At 42.5% G+C, this 19,343-nt stretch overlaps 1 protein-coding gene across 2 annotated transcripts in view; it reads left to right on the top strand.

Annotated features, from left to right (window-relative positions):
• LOC130069841 (protein shisa-like-2A) overlaps positions 1-19,343 on the top strand; it is a 64,758-nt gene that overhangs the window by 7,965 nt on the left and 37,450 nt on the right. The window lies entirely within an intron of this gene.

Below are 19,343 nucleotides of genomic sequence, written 5' to 3'. Positions count from 1 at the left end.
TTATGAAAACATCTTGAGATCCAAGAGAGGAGCTCAGGACTTTAATCTCATAGTGTATTTTTACACAAATTTGTTTTGAGTTTGGGTTTATTTGGTTGATGTGAAAAATAAATTATATTTACAACTGGCAAGCTTCCTATTAACTTAGATTAGTTCAGTCATACTAGAGTTGTCACAGTTCTGCAAGAGATAGGACCCAAATGCAAATGAGCAGACAATGGGTTTTTATTTACAAGACAGAAGACTAGAGACAGCAGGGAGAGTGAAGCGTGAACCACAGTTCAGACAGTAGTGCAGGGCAGACGACAATACGACAGGCAGGATGGGTGACCACTGAGACGTCAGTAAGATGGTGATGATGTGAGTGGAATAGAGGCAGCTCCAAAGCAAAGACCAGACAGGAACACAAGGAACTCCTGGCTCGATGAAGATCTCAGATGATGCACCAGTCTTGCCGCCAGGCACAGGCGCACCAACACATTCTCATCCCAAGGCGTCATCTAACTGACACTTTTGACCATGCGTCTAAGTCCGACGCACATGGCACCCTTTAGCGTCAGTTAGATGACGCTTCCGTTATGGGTAGGTTTAGGTCTGGGGTAGGGTTAGGGTTAGACCTAGGAGGCGCGTCTCATATTGACGCTTAAGGGGTACCATGTGCGTCGGCATGTTGACGCATGGTCAAAAGCGTCAGTTGGATGACACCTTGGGATGAGAACGAGCTGGGCGCACAGAACCAGAGTCTTGAAACAGGAGCTAGATAGCTGCACCAGTCAGGCTGCCAGGCAGTTGAGAGTCAGTGGCCAGGGGACTCAGGATACAGGGCAGGAACACACAAGACGAGACTCAAGACAAGACAGAGAAGATAAAGCTACAATAAAGATAACCAAAACTAAACTGATAAGATCAATGACTATACAAACAAAAAGTAAAGAAATAAATATATTAAAAGCAAACTAATGAAAAAAACTAAGATCTAAGATAAAAATCTGGAGTAGCTAAAGAGTAGTGATGGCAATTTCAAAACACTGCTTCATGAAGCTTTCAAGCCTTTACAAATCGTTTGTTCCGAATCAGTTGTTCGTAGTGTGTATCAAACTGCCAGAGTCACGCGATTTCAGTAAACGAGGCTCCATTACGTCATAACTGTTTCGAAACGCTTCGGAACACTTCGAAATTTCAATGGTTCACCATTGGGGCGATGATCTCTGTCAACCCATGAATCATGAGGAGTCACTGAGAACCATTGAACAAGTGTATGTGGGTTTTACCTGATCTCTGATCAGTTTTATACATTTGTAGACTATTTAATTAGACATTAGTCTATAGCAGCCTGGTTTGCCTACCAGGCGGACCATGTGCTCCCCTCATCGAGGGTCACTATGAGCACGCGGACTCCTGAGTCTGGTCAGACGGTCGTAGGCCTGTCGTGAGGCCTCCCCGTTAGATCAGTCCTTAGGCCTTCACAGGCCTCCTCTGTGTTTTGAAACAAACACTGGGTAGATCCGTGGATCGAGTAGAGAATCTCCTCTCACTGGCAAGGGTTGGGAAGCACTATGCTGAGTCATACTCTCCGGGATATCCCGTCTCTGAGATCCGGCCGAGTGGTTCACTGCCAGCTTCGCAGTCCCTCGGGTTGGATGCCTTACCTAAGGCAAGTGTCCAGAGGCTCTGTCTTCGGACAGACAGGAAGTGGCCAGACTAAGTGTCTATGTATCTGATGCCGGGTCAGGCCGTCCTGGTGGCATTTCGGGGTGAGTACGTTCCCCTGAATAGTGACTGGCTGGGGTTCCTCCGGGTTCCCTAGCCACATTCCCTAGAAGGGACCCCTTTTAATTGGAAGCTGTGGTTCCAGGCCCTGAGCAGGTCCAGGTAGGCCTTTCATTTAACCATGTGTATGGAGGTTTTCCTGCGAGGCTTAGCTTGGGCTATGACTGTAGGGAATGCTGTCAATGACAGCCCAGTGTGACCTGAGGGTGAGTGGTTCTAGCGTTTCATTTGAATTTGCTGGTTCTGACAGTTGTCACTGCCACCTGGCATGCACTCCCCTTAGCATGGTGGCGTTGGTATATCGTTCCCCAAAGCGTCATCGACGCAGTGCGAGTTCCCTTTCGAAAGGGAACGTCTAGGTTACGACTGTAACCTCTGTTCCCTGAGAACAGGGAACGAGACACTGCGTCTCCTCGCCATGCCTTGGGGCTTGCCTACCGAACAGTCCCTTCAGACGATAAGGTGATTTGTCATGTTTGCAAGGCGCCCTTTTATACTACCAGGTCGCACGTTAATCATTCACACTAATGATTCACGGCCTGTCGCCGGTCAATGTGATTGCCGTGATTTGATTGTGATTTCAGACACCTGTCACGCGTGAGGCGTTCCCCAAAGCGTCATCGACGCAGTGCGAGTTCCCTTTCGAAAGGGAACTATTGCAAATGTTTTATTGAAAGTAAAATCTTTCAAATGCAATTATCTAATCATTTAATAAGATTATCAAGTGTATATATGTTCTTTTATCAATTGTCAGGGTTTGTTTTGTTAGTTCTATGAATGGCTCAGCTAAACAGGCCAATAAGACTATTAACTATTATTCATTTAATTTCATTCCCCAAAGCGTCATCGACGCAGTGTCTCGTTCCCTGTTCTCAGGTTTTTGTTGCATTTACACTGTTCTGACCACTAGGGGTCACCATGGAGACAGGTGTCGGATTGTTTCGAAGCCTCGACACAATACGGCACATTTGCTTCAACTGTTTCAGTTTCACGAAGCCTCGATCTGCCCATCACTACTAAAGAGAAGCAAGACTTCCACTTGACAAGGAAAATAAGAACTTAAGAATATAACTAAAAATAAAATTCTAAAACAAAAGAGAACTCAAACTAGATATAAAGCACAAGTGCTAAAGCTAAGCAAAACAAAAAAGCAACAAGGATAATCTGACACTGGGAATATGATAACAAACCAACGTAAGCACTAGGGTAATTTCAAGATCACAAACCCGAAAACACCACAAAGTACATATACAAAACGAACCAGCAAAGACATGAGGGAAAGAGGCACAATCTAAAGGGATCAGAGCACATGAGGATCAGGGGCCTGTACCATGAAGGTAGCTGAACAAACTCGAAGTTACAGGATTAGTTTTGAGTTGACAAAACCAAACCGATGCAATCAGGCTTTATTGGTACCATGACGCAGCTCATCAACTTTCTCTGTCAACTCAGGCTTTGATCTTAAGCTATGATTACTCCACGAGCGCGTGCACATACCAAAGTGACGTTGGCACCGAACAACCAATCGCGTTCGATATGGATAGAGCGAGAGCGATATTTTCTTTCCGCGGAGGAGCAAGAGATAATCATTCAGAATTACGATGAATTTAAATATGTATTACAAGCTCGAAACAATACGGTCTCTGCTGCCAAAGCAAGAGAAGACTGTTGGAGAAAGATTGCTGATTGTGTTAATGTGTAAGCTAAATAAATACGTTCTTTATTCATGTAAAATGATGTATAGGCTATGAATGTATGTGTGTGTGAAATATAGCCTATATTTTTATAATATATATAAAAAAGTGCATGTATATACTAATAAAGATTAATATTCATTGATTTTTAGATGCAACTCCAAATGTTCTTGGCAGCTGATAAAGACAAAATATAAAAATATAATTCAAAGTAGCCTAGTAAGTATTTACACACAACCTTTTATTTTTTTATTAACACTTGTTTGAGGCAAACCGAAAAAAGAGTGAAATTCAGAAAACCAGTGGAGGGCCACTCCTCCAGAATACACTGAGTTGGCTCTGATAGGAATAAGGGACGGCCGATTATGGATGGGATTACAGGTGCTGTACAATCTGACCCTGGTGCCGGCTCCTCTAAGCAAGTAACACTGGGTACGTGTGCGATACATTACTATTTTAAGTTTTAAATATGGCTGACTGTATGTTCTGCAGTAGAGGGAAATGCAGTGTCCCTGTTGAAGCCAGCACACACACAGTCTCCCACACAGAGGTCAGTATGCAGCAGACAGAACACCAGAAACATATTGGCCTACTTTTATTTATCAGGGAGGAGGAAATGATGAAGACACTCTGTCTGTGTTCTGGGACAGTTGCTGAGGTGAACGCACTGGGCTTTTTATTAAGGCAAACATTTGAATGTGTGGCATAAAACAGGGACTGGCCCAAGTTACACATCTCTTTTATTGTAGGATTTTTCACAACCTGTCCCAGAAACTGAAGCCTATACCTCAACAGGCTTCAAAAGAAATGTGAACAAGGTAAGGATTTAAAACCCTTGACATATATAACAGGTGTTTGTCAAGGAACTTTTTGTGAGTTGATTAGCCTCCCAAAAACTTGTAATAATCATGTTTGTGGTGGAATTATGTTTCAGGTGGAAACAGACTCAGTCAGGGCCCTTTACAAAAGGAGCCTATGGAGCTAGACTGCACACTAAAGGAGCCTATAGAGCTAGACTGCACACTAAAGGAGCCTATAGAGCTAGACTGCACACTAAAGGAGCCTATAGAGCTAGACTGCACACTAAAGGAGCCTATGGGGCTAGACTGCACACTAAAGGAGCCTATGGAGCTAGACTGCACACTAAAGGAGCCTATGGAGCTAGACTGCACACTAAAGGAGCCTATAGAGCTAGACTGCACACTAAAGGAGCCTATGGAGCTAGACTGCACACTAAAGGAGCCTATAGAGCTAGACTGCACACTAAAGGAGCCTATGGGGCTAGACTGCACACTAAAGGAGCCTATGGAACTAGACTGCACACTAAAGGAGCCTATGGAACTAGACTGCACACTAAAGGAGCCTATGGAGCTAGACTGCACACTAAAGGAGCCTATGGAACTAGACTGCACACTAAAGGAGCCTATGGAGCTAGACTGCACACTAAAGGAGCCTATGGAGCTAGACTGCACACTAAAGGAGCCTATGGAGCTAGACTGCACACTAAAGGAGCCTATGGAGCTAGACTGCACACTAAAGGAGCCTATAGAGCTAGACTGCCCACTAAAGGAGCCTATAGAGCTAGACTGCACACTAAAGGAGCCTATAGAGCTAGACTGCCCACTAAAGGAGCCTATAGAGCTAGACTGCACACTAAAGGAGCCTATAGAGCTAGACTGCACACTAAAGGAGCCTATAGAGCTAGACTGCACACTAAAGGAGCCTATAGAGCTAGACTGCACACTAAAGGAGCCTATAGAGCTAGACTGCACACTAAAGGAGCCTATAGAGCTAGACTGCACACTAAAGGAGCCTATAGAGCTAGACTGCACACTAAAGGAGCCTATAGAGCTAGACTGCACACTAAAGGAGCCTATAGAGCTAGACTGCACACTAAAGGAGCCTATGGAGCTAGACTGCACACTAAAGGAGCCTGACTGTGAGCTGAGGAGGCTCCACATTTAAAAAATAAATGCAACAGCTAGATTAAACTGATCTCAGCATGTGAACTTATTTAACCAAGTAACACTTTAGCATGAATATTTATTAAAGGTGCCCTAGAATGTTTTTTTTTATTATTTTATAATGTTTCCTGGGTTACCCTTATAATGTTAGTATGTTTTTTAGATAAAAAATAATCATAATTTAGAAATAAATGGCATTTTTCCTAGCCTGCTTTTAGCCTCTGATTTGAACACTCTGTTTGAAGGGGCGTGTCTGCTGTGGGATTCAGTGGAACCGCGGCCACTGCTGTGATTGGCTGTGGGATTCAGTGGAACCGCGGCCACTGCTGTGATTGGCTGACATGCTTGCATATGAAATAGCAACGCATTACATGTGAAACTCTCTCCCGAATACTTTTACTACTGCTATTATACGTTTTTACTATAACAGCTATCCAGATTAACGAATCGTGAGATGTTTTTAAAGTATTTAGATCTATTCCCATCACATAAAATGTTGCCGTAATGAGCATTGAGCAGATGACAGTGTGTTGATCGCGAGAATGAAGATCTAATCATTGCAAAGCAGTTTCTGCACTCTCTCTAAGGCTTTCACCAATGCAAACACGATGATGTAAATACAGTAAGAGCTTCGTTGTGCACTAACGTGCACAGTAACACTGATTTCATAACGAGTTTGGCAAGTGTCCAGATAAACTCGCGCTGTGTGGAAAGATTGTTCTTTGATCGCTTTCTGTATATAATTTGTTCACAATTTAAATACGATTATTTTCATCCTACTAAAAGAAACGATGTGAAGCTGATATTTTAGTCACTGGCTTGACTTACTGATGCATAAACAGTATTGAACGATTTTGAGAGAAAGATTACCTGTCTGAACTTGAACAATTACACATCAGAAAGTGTTGCTTGGTAGCTCGATCCGAGGCCAGCTCTGTATTGGCCCAAGTTGAGGAAACAGTCGGTGAAATGTTTGGAAATTTCCAGAGAAAATAAAATTAACCCATTGTTTCTTCAGAGGCCCAGATGAAGGAACTAAAAAATACTTTTGTGTTCATGTGTACATCCACACTGAGCAACTGCCATGCTTCGGCTGCGCAGTTCCGCCTGGCATTGAGGGCTGGCATTATGCAAATATTTGGAGGCGTACATATTAATGATCCCGACTATTGCGTCACAGTCGGTATTGTGTGGAGAACCGACCGTTTTTCAGGGGTGTTTTTCATAAACGTGAATTAAATGAGAACGCGAAAACAGTCCAGTTTGAGATTCACTCTATGTCATGTCCATGCACTGAACTCTTGTTATTTGACTATACCAAGGTAAATTCAATTTTGAACTATAGGTCACCTTTAATGCAACTTTCTATTGTTTTCTTTCTCCCACAAAACCAATAAAACAGTTTGAGACCTATCTGCAGTTTCAATGTGCTTTTATTAAGTGTAATATTGTATGGTGATTGCAACTACATTTGCACCAGCTGGGTGGTCAAGTGTGTTCGGGTCAGTTTCATCGGGGAGAAGCTTTCTGTGGTGGTTCTGGCTCCTTTGTGGCTATATTGTGCAGAATGGCACATGCAGACACTATCTGTGATGCCCACTCTGGTGACTCTTAAGCGCCGAAGACAGTTGAAACGTGCCTTTAGGATGCCAAAGATCATCTCTAACTTTTACTATGGTTTTACTGACACATGAGGGTTATTGTGTAGGTTTTGCTGTCCCAATTCAAATTAACAGTGTTTTGTACTGTACCAAATTTAACTAGCTTTCCTCAAAGCGCTGACACAACATACTCACGGAAAGTAGATTGTTATCTGTTAATTTTACTATTAATTTAAAGATTTATCTCACAGAAAATAATAATTTCACATGTTCACATAATCTCTACCTGAACATTAAGGCTGTGAAAAGACTTTCTATTAACATAATCTGCCTCATGTTCTCCTAGAGAAGTGGAGATTGCAACATGTGTGCAGGCTATTGCTCCAATGACTCTATAGGGAATCCTATCATAAGATTAAAATAATGCTTAACATGTACTGTATTATATAGTACATTTGTGAAATTTGCTTTTTGAAAGAAAAAAAAAAACGTGATGTCACCCTATCAATATATTTTACCGGCAATTTTATAAAAACCCTCTCTTATGACATGGTCAATAAATGTCTGGGGAACACTATTAAACTATTAATGTACTCCTGCAGAGCGAGGACCACCTTGCGAATGGTTCGACAAATCGTGTTTTCCCCTAGATTCTGTGCATCACCGATCGTGCAAGTATGTAGGCTACCACTTGCAAAAAAACTAAAGCAATACCATTTATGGTACAGTAAGTGCATGAATTTGATGTGTTCAATTATTTATGTGCGGCTCAAGAAGTTCGCAAAGATAAGATATTCCTTCCGCAGAAAATCTGTATCTTTCATACACTATCAGAAAAGGCAAGGGGATTTTGTCCGGCTAAAAACTCTTTCTCTACGATGTGCTCGTCTAACAATTTGCGCTGAGATGTCCACAGGATTTGAAAGAAAATGTAAAGCCATTGCAACAAACACTGGGAATTAGTTACGTCACCTATATGTTTCTTTGCTCACAGCTGATTGGTCAAACTTCAGTCTGAGATCTCGAATCCAGAACTTAACCTGCCCCGGAGCAGGTTAGCCGTGCAGCGTAAGGTACCATGGCAACGAACACCGATTAAAGCCGAGCTACTTTCATAGTACCTAAAACCCAGGGTTGGCGGAAACTAAGCTGAAACATAGCTGGCTAGCCACCTAAACCGGCTTCATGGTATAGGCCCCAGGTGAGCACAATTAGTGAAACAAGGACAAGACGTGGACTAAACAAGGGGTTGTAACAGGAAACAAGGAGGCGGGACATGAGGAGCACATGGCAAACACAGACCAAGACAGAGCCATGTGCTCAAACACAAGACAAACATAGAAACATGAAACCACAAAAACACAGACAAGGCTGCCAGGGCAGAACCCTGACAACAGTAGTCAACATTTGAAGTGGATCAAAACCTTTCATCAAAGTTATACATGAATTTTTAACAATACTCGTTTTTGTCTTAGGACTTGTTGACTACTGTATTATTTGTTTGTTCGGTGTATAAATAGAAAACTCCAAATGATTGTGAATGAATCAATTACATTCAGGTGCATAAATGAATCCGCACAATCATGAAAAAATACTCTCAGGCAGACAAACAATCTTTTACACATCCATTTGATGGCATCTGTCACATTTACTTTAAGTAAATACAGTGAGTAAATAGATGAATATGTAATTTTTGTACATCTACAGTACTTGGGAAATAAATAGACATAAACTATTAATGTCCCCCTGTGGTGTAAATCAAACTTTTAATGTTGTTGTCTCTGTCAACATGACATCATGACTTTTGCGTAAACATACACGCCACTTTCAAGTCAAGTGGCGTGTTATCTACACGCATTTTGAGCTATCCGCGTGTATGTCCTTATCCGCGTGTATGTCCTTATCCGCGTGTGTGTCCACGCCGAAACGAACCGTCATCTTTTGCGTGTATGTGTACGCCATTAAATGTCCGAGCGAAATGAAGCAAAATCTATATCTACATCTGGGGAGCGATATTTTTTTTCCTAGGATGGTAGGGGAAGACTCATAAATGGTATTAACCCCAGTGACGGGTAGGTTTAGGGACGGGGTTGGGGTAGGTAATATATTTATATATATACAGTAATGTAACGTTAAGTCAAGGCGTTGATAAACACGCTGAAAAGCGATTATGCGTGTTGATAGCACGCCAAAAATGGAAATACGAATTGGCGTGTCATACATACGCCATTTCATGAGATCAGTCTGTCTCTGTAGTGTTTTTGATATTCTTTAAGACAAACCATGTGTAAATTCATGTCAACAGCATTGCTGAGTATTTTCTGCTTAAAACTGCAGTGAACCAAAGACAGTCTCAAAAACACGGTTTGAAATCGCTGGTGTTTCTGACATCACAAACTACCTTCAGGTCAACGTGTGATCGTCAACGAATGGATCTCTGAGCTGGAGTGAGTGAGTAGAGGCGGGGCTCATTATTAGAATTACATTCAAGCTATTTTAACCCTCTGGGGTCTGAGGTGTTTTCGGGGTCCTTGAGATGTTTTGGCATGCTCTGACATTTGTGCTTTTTTCAGTTGCTTATAAACATATTAATGGCACAGGTGAAATTACACTCTATATAGCACACACAGGGCTACCATAATATGTGAGCAACATGTATGTACATGTTTGTATTTTTGAGAGAATATTGTTTATGCGTGGTTATTGAAAAAACTAAAAAATAAAGTTTATAATATAAGGCCACAAATAACATACTAAATATTTGTCCACAAGACTTTTGACTAGTGGATGTTATCGCCTAGAGTTTTTGCTTCAAATTGATCTGAAAATCATTCTGCCTTATCATTCACATAAAACAATAGATTGTTTTAAATTGTGAAAAACATTTTTTTGTTTGCAAAGGCAATATGCGGATGGGCGGAACGGCCCAACCCCCTCATGAATAATTAGGCAGTTCTAACCTGAGCAGACTGCATACTAATGAGCCTTTCATTCAGAGGTGTCACACAAGAAAGAATGCAAGGACAATATATATACACTACCGTTCAAAAGTTTGGGGTCAGTGAGAATTTTATTTTTATTTTTTGGAGGAAAGAAAACAATACTTTTATTTATCAAGGAATAATTAATTAGATCGAAAGTGACAGTAAAGACATTTATAATGTTACAAAAGTCTTTTGAACTTCCTATTCATCAAAGAATCCTAAAACAAACAAAAAAACTGTACAACTGACAGACCAACAACTGTTTCAACATTGATAATAATAATAAACATTTCTTGAGCATCAAATCCTCATATTATACTGATTTGTGAAGGATCATTTGACACTGAAGACACTGACACTGGTGATGCTGAAAATTCAGCTTTGATCACAGGAATAAATTACACTGTACTATATATTCACACAGAAAACAGCTGATTGAATGAAACAGGCATGAATTTTTTTTTTTCTAGGAAAAGTAGTTTAAATATGTAATTTTGGTGATCAAAGATGAGTTTTAAGGGACTATACTGGAGAACTTTAACGAGGAAATTATTTTGTAATGTGACATTTAAAAGATTGTGGAGTGATTCAAAACAGTCATAATACAAAACTATATGACCCCAGAATGCTACAATTGACCAATCAGAATCAGTAATTCCAGAGATCTGTTTAATGCGTTCAACTTTTGCCTGATGTTCGCATTTATAGAGCGTTTTGTGGCAGAAAGTGACAGTTCTGCTGTAGCAGTTTGGAAACTTGTTTCTGTCACAGAATTAAAAAATCTTAATAATTGCGTTTATATCTCGAAATACTGTCTTTTTTCTCTCAGAATTGTGGTATGTAAACTCGCAGTTGTGAGTTATAAAATCATAAATGCAACCATGCGTCTGTGTTTAGCTTGAAAGGCCGTCTTCGCCAACGGTATTCTATAAAAATGAAGACATCTAAAGGCACAAGAAGACAATTTCTCACCCTTTTTTCTCCATTTGTAACCATTTTGCCACCATTGTGCAGTGAGGTAACCGTGACGTCTACTCCCAAATGGTCTATTGATTATAATCTGTAAACTATTTTTAGCCAGTTTATAGGCTCTTTCGCATCTGCTTTGATTGCATGATCTGAAGACACCCCCCCACCCCCCCCCTCCCCTGGCTATTTCCACATCACATTTTACTGAAGTACTGTACATTTGCGTCATCAATTTTAGTAACACCCTGAGTTCTAGCAGTAGCTAGGTAACAACTCAAGAGAAGTTGCCAAAAATGGAAAGTGAGGTCCTTTTCTTACTCTGGTTTGGTTGCACTTCCAAAAGTATAAAACGCACTGAACTGCACGTCTCGGATGCGCTGCGAAAGGAATCAATTTAATCATTGAACACAGTTTCTATAGAGACAAGGGGTGATGATTATGCATCTGTCATCATCGATAGCGGTTCATTTATGCAAAATTAGGATGGATTGTTTTAAGTCTTTATTGCAAAGGCCACCATTTCAAACGTTAGATTCAAATGTTCTTTTGTGGATCTTTTTTTATGTTTTTACAAGGCTTGAGCAGCATAACATATTGAAGCGTATCTGGCGACGCTTTCCCGAGAGCTCACGTAGGATGTGCTTCATCTTGAACTCTCTGTCAGTGTCAGGTGAATAGATGACTTGCTGTAAGTACAGTAAATCAGTCCAAAGAGCTGCAGATCGCAGTGAAACTCATGCAATCACATTAAATATTGACAAAGCTAGTATTTGCATAATCAAGTAGCTTTCTCAAGTATAACGCTGAAGTGGTTGAAAAGAACAGCTGGAGGGGGTTTTCAGACAAGACATGAACATTAACATCCCTTTTCTCTGACTTCTAGACAGCATGAGACTTGCAGTTTATTTGCAATGCATTTCTGACTTGGTTGCATCAGCAGAAAATTATGTGGATTTTTGCTATAAGAAATCGAGTGCCTCGCACACATGAAACTCAAACTTCACAAAATAGATACATACAGTAGTGGACAGGAGTGATGTCCAGCCTTAGAAAATTGACATCTTCACCTTTTATTCAAATATTATTCAAAAAGTGATTTTGTAAGCATATTGTGTAGTTGTTCTTGGAGCCGATTGTTTTATTTGTGATGACCCAACGAAACATGCCAAATTGTGCCGGCATACAAAGAAATTATGAACAGAAATGCAAAATCAAGAAAGAAACAATGAAAATGAAAAAAATAATTAAAATAAAATAAAACACAACACACACATATATATACAGTATATATATATATATATATATATATATATAAATTATTATTTTATTTTATTTTTTGCAATAGCATACACGATGCTATACTTGTCCAGGTCATATTTCACCCCAAAATAAATATTGTTTTTTGCTTTGTGAATTTTGTATTGTGATTTATATTCATGACAATTAAGAACATTAACCCAAATTAGCATCCAGTTTGAGTTAATGAAATTTCGTCCAGTTTGTTTGTCATTAAATCCAACAAGACTCGAGAACCTGCGGCTGTGAAGTATCATTTTACCGTAACACTTCATCATAACTTTTATTAAGAACATCAGTTACATTATAGATTTCTTAACAGACCATTAAATAGATGATAATTTAAGTTCTAGTTAATTAAATTTTATATACACGAGTGCCTTCATGAAAATGTCACAATGCAAAAAAAAAAAAACAATCGTAATGTGTGTTTCTGACTGGTTCAGCATAAAGATAAAGAGCTCAGAATCTGTGCACATAATGCAGGTCTATATAATATCCACTAGAAAGCTTAATGAGCAGGAGGCTCGAGATCTGAAAATTAAATGATTCAGAGAAGAGAGGTTTAATGAGACAATCGGAGAACCTTCTGCTCTTTGTGTTGAGCGGTAATGTTCTCTAAAGACCTGAAGGGTTATAATTACTCCTCTTAACTCATTATAAAAACACATGTTTCTCTACTTGCTACAATTAAGTGTCTACTCATAATAAATTATGAGAGCTAAAAATGAAGAGAGTCCAATAATAAAACACGACAACGTTGTGAAGCATGTAATTTATCATCTACTAGTGATCATAACCACACATTAGAAGGTCGCTTCTGTTCACCAAGGCTGCATTTATTTGATCAAAAATACAGTAAAAACAGTAAAACTGTGAAATATTATTACAATTTAAATTAACTGGTTTCTGTTGTAATATATTTTAAAATTCCTGTGATCAAAGCATGGATTTGCAACATCATTACCCTTCAGTTTCACATGATCCTTCAGAAATCATTCTAAGTTAATTTCTTCTTATCAATGTTGAATACCATTTTAGCTGCTTTTTAAAATAACAGTATTTATTTATTTATTTGTATTTTTTTACTTTTTTGAGGGGTGGGGGGTCATGATACACTGGCATTCAAAAGTTTAGGGTAGTAAAGATTTTAAAGAAGAAGAAAAATTAATGAATACTTTTATTTAGCAAGGCACATTAAATTGATAAAAAAATACAGTAAAGACATTTATGAAATTAACCAATATTACAATATATATATATATATATATATATATATATATATATATATAATAAATGCTGTTCTTTTTAACTTTCTATTCATCAAAGAATCCTGGAAGAACAAAAAAAAATCCTGGAAAAACTTTTTTTTTAAATCACATTTTCCACAAAAATATTAATCCGCACAACTGTGTTTAACATTAATAATAAGAAGAAATGACACTGAAGACTGGAGTAATGATGCTGAAAATTCTGCTTTGCATCACAGGAATAAATTACATTTTACAATATATTACAATAGTAAATGGTGTTTAAAATTGTAGTAGGCTAATATTTTACAATTTTACTGTTTTTAATGTATTTTTATTAAATAAATGTAGCATTGGGGAGACTACTTTCAAAAACCTTAATGTTTCCAAGCTTTTGACCGGAAGAGTAAGTGCACAATTAAGCATGTTTTCCGCCAAAATTATCGTTACTGTAATGGTAAAAAAATCATTGTAGTAGTTCTTGAATTTAATTATATTACTTAAAATTTACTGAAAAACGAGACTCAAATGAGAATCATTATCTGCAATAATGAGATTTTAATAAGTTAAAAATTAACATCTGTGTCACGGAGCACGCGGCTGTCACTGAGCGCGCGCCTTCACCTCTCCCCGATCTCACACGCTCCTTGTCACCTGAGTTCTAGAACTGCACTTCCCATCATTCCCCTCTGCTATCATTAGGTTCCATCCCTGCCTGGTTTCTCCATTCAGTCTCATCACTCCCACCTGTTAATCGTTACCTACCCTTTATCTGGACTGCTCAGTTCTATGTTCATTGCAAAGTCTTGTTTTGCCACGCTACATGCTGAAACGTGTGCATTTGTTTCATGTCAGTGATTCCTTGTTTTATTACCTGTTTGAATAAAGTGCTGCAGATGGATTCGACTGCCTCTTCTCCGTCATTACAGAAGACTTCGCCAACACAGGATCCAGCAGACTTCCAGCGTCTGGCTTCCGAGGTTTCATCCCAGGCATCTGTGTTAATCACACACCAACAACAGCTGGTCAAGTTAACTAACCTCACTGAAGAGCTTGTGAAGTCCGTGCAAACCCTCTCTCAACAGAACGCGGTCGCTAATCAAGCTCAAGCTCCCGCAGCTGCGGCTCCCTTAACATCAAGCGTGAGTACGACTTCAAGCAACCCAAAATTATCTTTCCCTGAGAAGTTTAATGGCTCACCTGCTGCCTGTAGAGGATTTCTGTTGCAGTGCGACCTATTTATCAACCAACAACCCCAGCTTTATCCCACTGATGCGTCCCGCGTCTCATTTATCTGCTCTCTACTCACCGGGAGGGCGTTGGAGTGGGCGACTGCTCTCTGGTCAGGAGGTCAGCACACATTTCCCTCTTATAACGTGTTTCTGTCTCAATTCAGAGAGGTGTTTGAACATCCCGCGGGCGGTAAGGAGCCAGGAGAGCTACTTCTCGCATTAAGTCAAGGGAGTTCTACTGCGGCTGACTACACGCTTTCATTCCGCACCCTGGCAGCTCAGACGGGTTGGACGGAGGAACCACTTAAGTTGCTGTACCGAAAGGGTTTGAATTCTGCGCTGCAAGGGGAATTGGCTTGTCGCGACGATGGAAGGACCCTCGGAGAACTTATGGAGCTCGCCATTCGCCTCGACAATCTCATCCGCTCTCGACGCGCACCTCTCTCGCCCAGTCTCTTCACTAATCCACCAGCCAGCTCAGATTTCGAGCCCATGCAGGTCGGCTTCACACGTCTCTCTACGGAGGAACGTGAGAGGAGGCGGCGGAATAAATTGTGCCTGTACTGTGCCCAAGCCGGTCATCTGAGAGCTTCTTGTCCGGTGAGATCCAGATCCAGAGATACTTCTGCGGTGAGTTCGTCGATTAATCCTCCTAACTCTAACTCTCTCAGTCTCGAAATTTCCTTTAGTTTTAATGGAAGTATTTGTGAGACAAGGGCTTTAATTGACTCTGGTGCCGCTGGGAATTTTGTCGATCTGGATTTTGCCTTGTCTAATCATCTCTCTCTCATCCCTTGTGAGTCTCGTGTGGCAGTGGCAGCCCTGGATGGACGCCCCCTGGGGACAGGGGAGGTACATTACATCACGCAACCACTTACTCTCAGCTTCGGGTCTCATCACACGGAGAGAATTCAGTTGTATACCATCAGTTCACCTCATCATCCAGTAATTTTGGGATTGCCCTGGCTGGAGAGACACAACCCTCTAATTTCCTGGACTGAGAGGAGAATTACTCAATGGTCTCCTTTCTGTCAGGTCCACTGCTTGCCTGCTCTCCATGGTCCTGAATCAAGCCCCAGTCCCTCTGAGAAGTTGAACTTGCAAGGAGTTCCTGCGGACTACCATGATCTTGCCCTGGCATTCAGCGAGAGAGAGGCTTCACTTCTACCCCCGCACCGGGCCAGTGACTGCGCTATTGAACTGCTACCCGGAGCCGTTCCCCCGCACGGCCGTGTGTATCCACTTTCGCAACCGGAGACTGAGGCTATGAATTCGTATATCGAGGAGCAACTTGCTAAGGGTTTCATCACCACTTCCACATCCCCCGCGTCCGCTGGATTTTTCTTCGTTAAGAAGGATGGGAGTCTCCGGCCCTGCATTGATTTCCGAGGTCTTAATGAGGTAACCGTGAAGTATCGTTATCCTCTGCCTTTAGTCCCTGCAGCCCTGGAGATGCTTCGCTCAGCCCGTTACTTCACCAAGCTGGATTTGAGGAACGCTTACAACCTCATTCGCATACGGAGGGGTGATGAGTGGAAGACGGCCTTTTCTACGACCACAGGGCACTATGAGTATCGGGTTATGCCATTCGGGCTGTCCAATAGTCCTTCTGTGTTCCAGTCGTTTGTTAATGAGATCTTTCGTGACATGCTGAATCAGAAAGTTATTGTTTATATTGACGACATCTTGATTTTTTCAGAGACCCTCGAAGCACACGTCCAGGATGTGCGTGCAGTCCTCAAACGCCTAATTGAGAACCAGTTATACGCCAAGACTCAGAAGTGCGAATTTCATCAGACCCGGATCGCCTTCCTAGGATATATCATCAGTGCCGAGGGGGTTCTCATGGATGACAGCAAGGTCAAAGCTGTGGTGGACTGGCCTCAACCTTCCTCTGTGAAAGAATTACAGCGATTCCTGGGCTTTGCCAATTTTTATCGTAGGTTTATACGTAATTTCAGTCTCATTGTGGCTCCTCTAACATCTCTTCTCCAGGGGGGGGGGAAGCGCTTCCGGTGGTCTTCCGAACGCACTTCAGCGTTTTCCCGGCTGAAAGAGAGGTTCACGTCCGCACCCATTCTCCATCATCCTAACCCGGAGAGCGAGTTTATCGTGGAGGTTGACGCTTCAAGCACTGGAGTTGGTGCAATCCTGTCTCAACGCCACGGTAACCCCGCTAAAATGTTTCCCTGTGCTTTTTTCTCCCGCAAGCTTAATTCGGCGGAGCGCAATTATGATGTGGGCGACCGAGAGCTTCTGGCCATGAAAGCAGCCTTGGAGGAGTGGAGGCACTGGCTGGAGGGTGCACGTCAGCCTTTCACCGTCCTCACTGACCACAGAAATCTTGAATATATCAGGTCCGCCAAGCGTTTGAATGCTCGTCAGGCTCGCTGGTCACTGTTCTTCTCTCGATTTAATTTCAGGATCACGTACAGACCTGGGTCCAAGAACGGGAAGGCCGATGCTCTGTCTCGTCAGTTCGAGGAGTTCAATGAGATTTCCAAGCCAGAACCCATCCTTTCCTCCACTCTGATCGTTGCTCCAGTGCAGTGGGACATCATCTCGGAGGTTACCGAGGCACAACAAGCTCTTCCTATTCCGCCGGAATGTCCAGAGAATCGCCTTTTCGTGCCTCTCGAACTCCGTGATCGGGTGCTTCAATGGGTTCACAGCACACTCAGCGCTGGACATCCAGGTATCTCTGCTACAGTACAGCTAGTCTCCAACCGCTTCTGGTGGTCCACCCTCCGGGCTGATGTTATCAAATTCATTCACCAATGTTCCATCTGTAACACTGTCAAATCTTCCCACCTTAAACCTGCCGGTCTCTTACGGCCATTGCCAGTGCCTCAACGCCCATGGTCTCATATCGCTGTGGATTTCGTAACTGATTTGCCTCTGTCTCAGGGATTTACCACAGTTCTGTCAGTCGTGGATCGCTTCTCCAAATCCTGTCGTTTTATCCCCCTGAAGGGTCTGCCCACTGCCATGCAGACTGCGGAGGTGCTTCTCAACCACGTATTTCGTCTTTTTGGTCTCCCCGAGGACATCGTCTCCGACCGTGGTCCCCAGTTCACTTCCCGCATTTGGAGAGAACTCTGCTCCAAACTCAGCATCAATGTCAGCCTCACCTCGGGATACCATCCGCAGGCCAACGGTCAGGTTGAACGGTTGAACCAGGACCTCATTCGCTTTCTGCGGACGTACTGTCACGAGAACCAACAGGACTGGAGCCGCTTCCTGGTCTGGGCGGAGTACGCCCAAAATTCCCTGGTAAAGCCTGCCACTGGTCTAACACCCTTCCAGTGTGTTTTAGGTTTTCAACCTCCCCTCTTCCCGTGGGCAGGAGAACCGTCAGACCTCCCTGCGGTGGATGCGTGGCTGCAACGCAGCGAGGCCACTTGGAATGCCGCTCATGTCCATCTGCGACGTGCCATCCGTCACTATCAGCTGCATGCGGATCGAAGGAGGCGTGAGGGTCCCCGGTATCGGCCTGGTCAGTGGGTGTGGCTTTCCACCCGTGATCTGCGTTTGAGGCTCCCAAGCAAGAAGCTATCCCCTCGCTTCATCGGGCCCTTCAAGATTCTTCGGCAGATCACTCCGGTCTCGTTTCGGCTGGAACTCCCAGCACATTATAGAATCTCACCCACCTTTTATATGTCTCTTTTCAGACCCGCTGCTGCTCCCAGGAGAGAGGAGGTCCAGGAGGAGGTCGGTCACGTGCAGGCTCCCCCCATTGAGGTCGGAGGCGAGGAGGCGTACCGGGTACGAGAGATCCTGGACTCCAGACGCCGCGGCGGGGCACTGCAATATTTGATTGACTGGGAGGGGTATGGCCCCGAGGAACGTTCCTGGGTCAGGTCTCAGGACGTCCTGGACCCTGCTCTGCTTAACACTTACCATCACACTCACCCAGACCGTCCAGCTCCAAGACCCCGTGGAAGACCTCGTCGTCCAGGTCCTCGCTTCCGGAGCCGCTCGCAGGAGGGGGGCTCTGTCACTGAGCGCGCGCCTTCACCTCTCCCCGATCTCACACGCTCCTTGTCACCTGAGTTCTAGAACTGCACTTCCCATCATTCCCCTCTGCTATCATTAGGTTCCATCCCTGCCTGGTTTCTCCATTCAGTCTCATCACTCCCACCTGTTAATCGTTACCTACCCTTTATCTGGACTGCTCAGTTCTATGTTCATTGCGAAGTCTTGTTTTGCCACGCTACATGCTGAAACGTGTGCATTTGTTTCATGTCAGTGATTCCTTGTTTTATTACCTGTTTGAATAAAGTGCTGCAGATGGATTCGACTGCCTCTTCTCCGTCATTACAATCTGCTGGAGGCATTACAGTAATGAAAATGGGCTTAAATGTAATGAAAATAATGCAAAGCATCTAAATGATGCATGAAATGCCAAACACCACTAATGCCAGACAGCCTGGAGGTGTTAAACTTCACTACCAAACATTACAATCTATTGATCCACCTCTGGTTTTAGTTGCCAAACAGCTCAATTTCGGTTGCATCTTGACCATACAAGCAAAGTTCGCAATTAGTTAACAAAATTCATGTGCTAATGCCTGTACTTTGAT

The sequence above is a fragment of the Rhinichthys klamathensis genome, unplaced genomic scaffold (genome assembly GCF_029890125.1).
Source record: "Rhinichthys klamathensis goyatoka isolate OS25496 unplaced genomic scaffold, OSU_Roscu_1.1 h1tg000386l_1, whole genome shotgun sequence".
NCBI lineage: Eukaryota > Metazoa > Chordata > Actinopteri > Cypriniformes > Leuciscidae > Rhinichthys > Rhinichthys klamathensis.
This window is presented reverse-complemented; position numbering and strand designations above follow the sequence as displayed.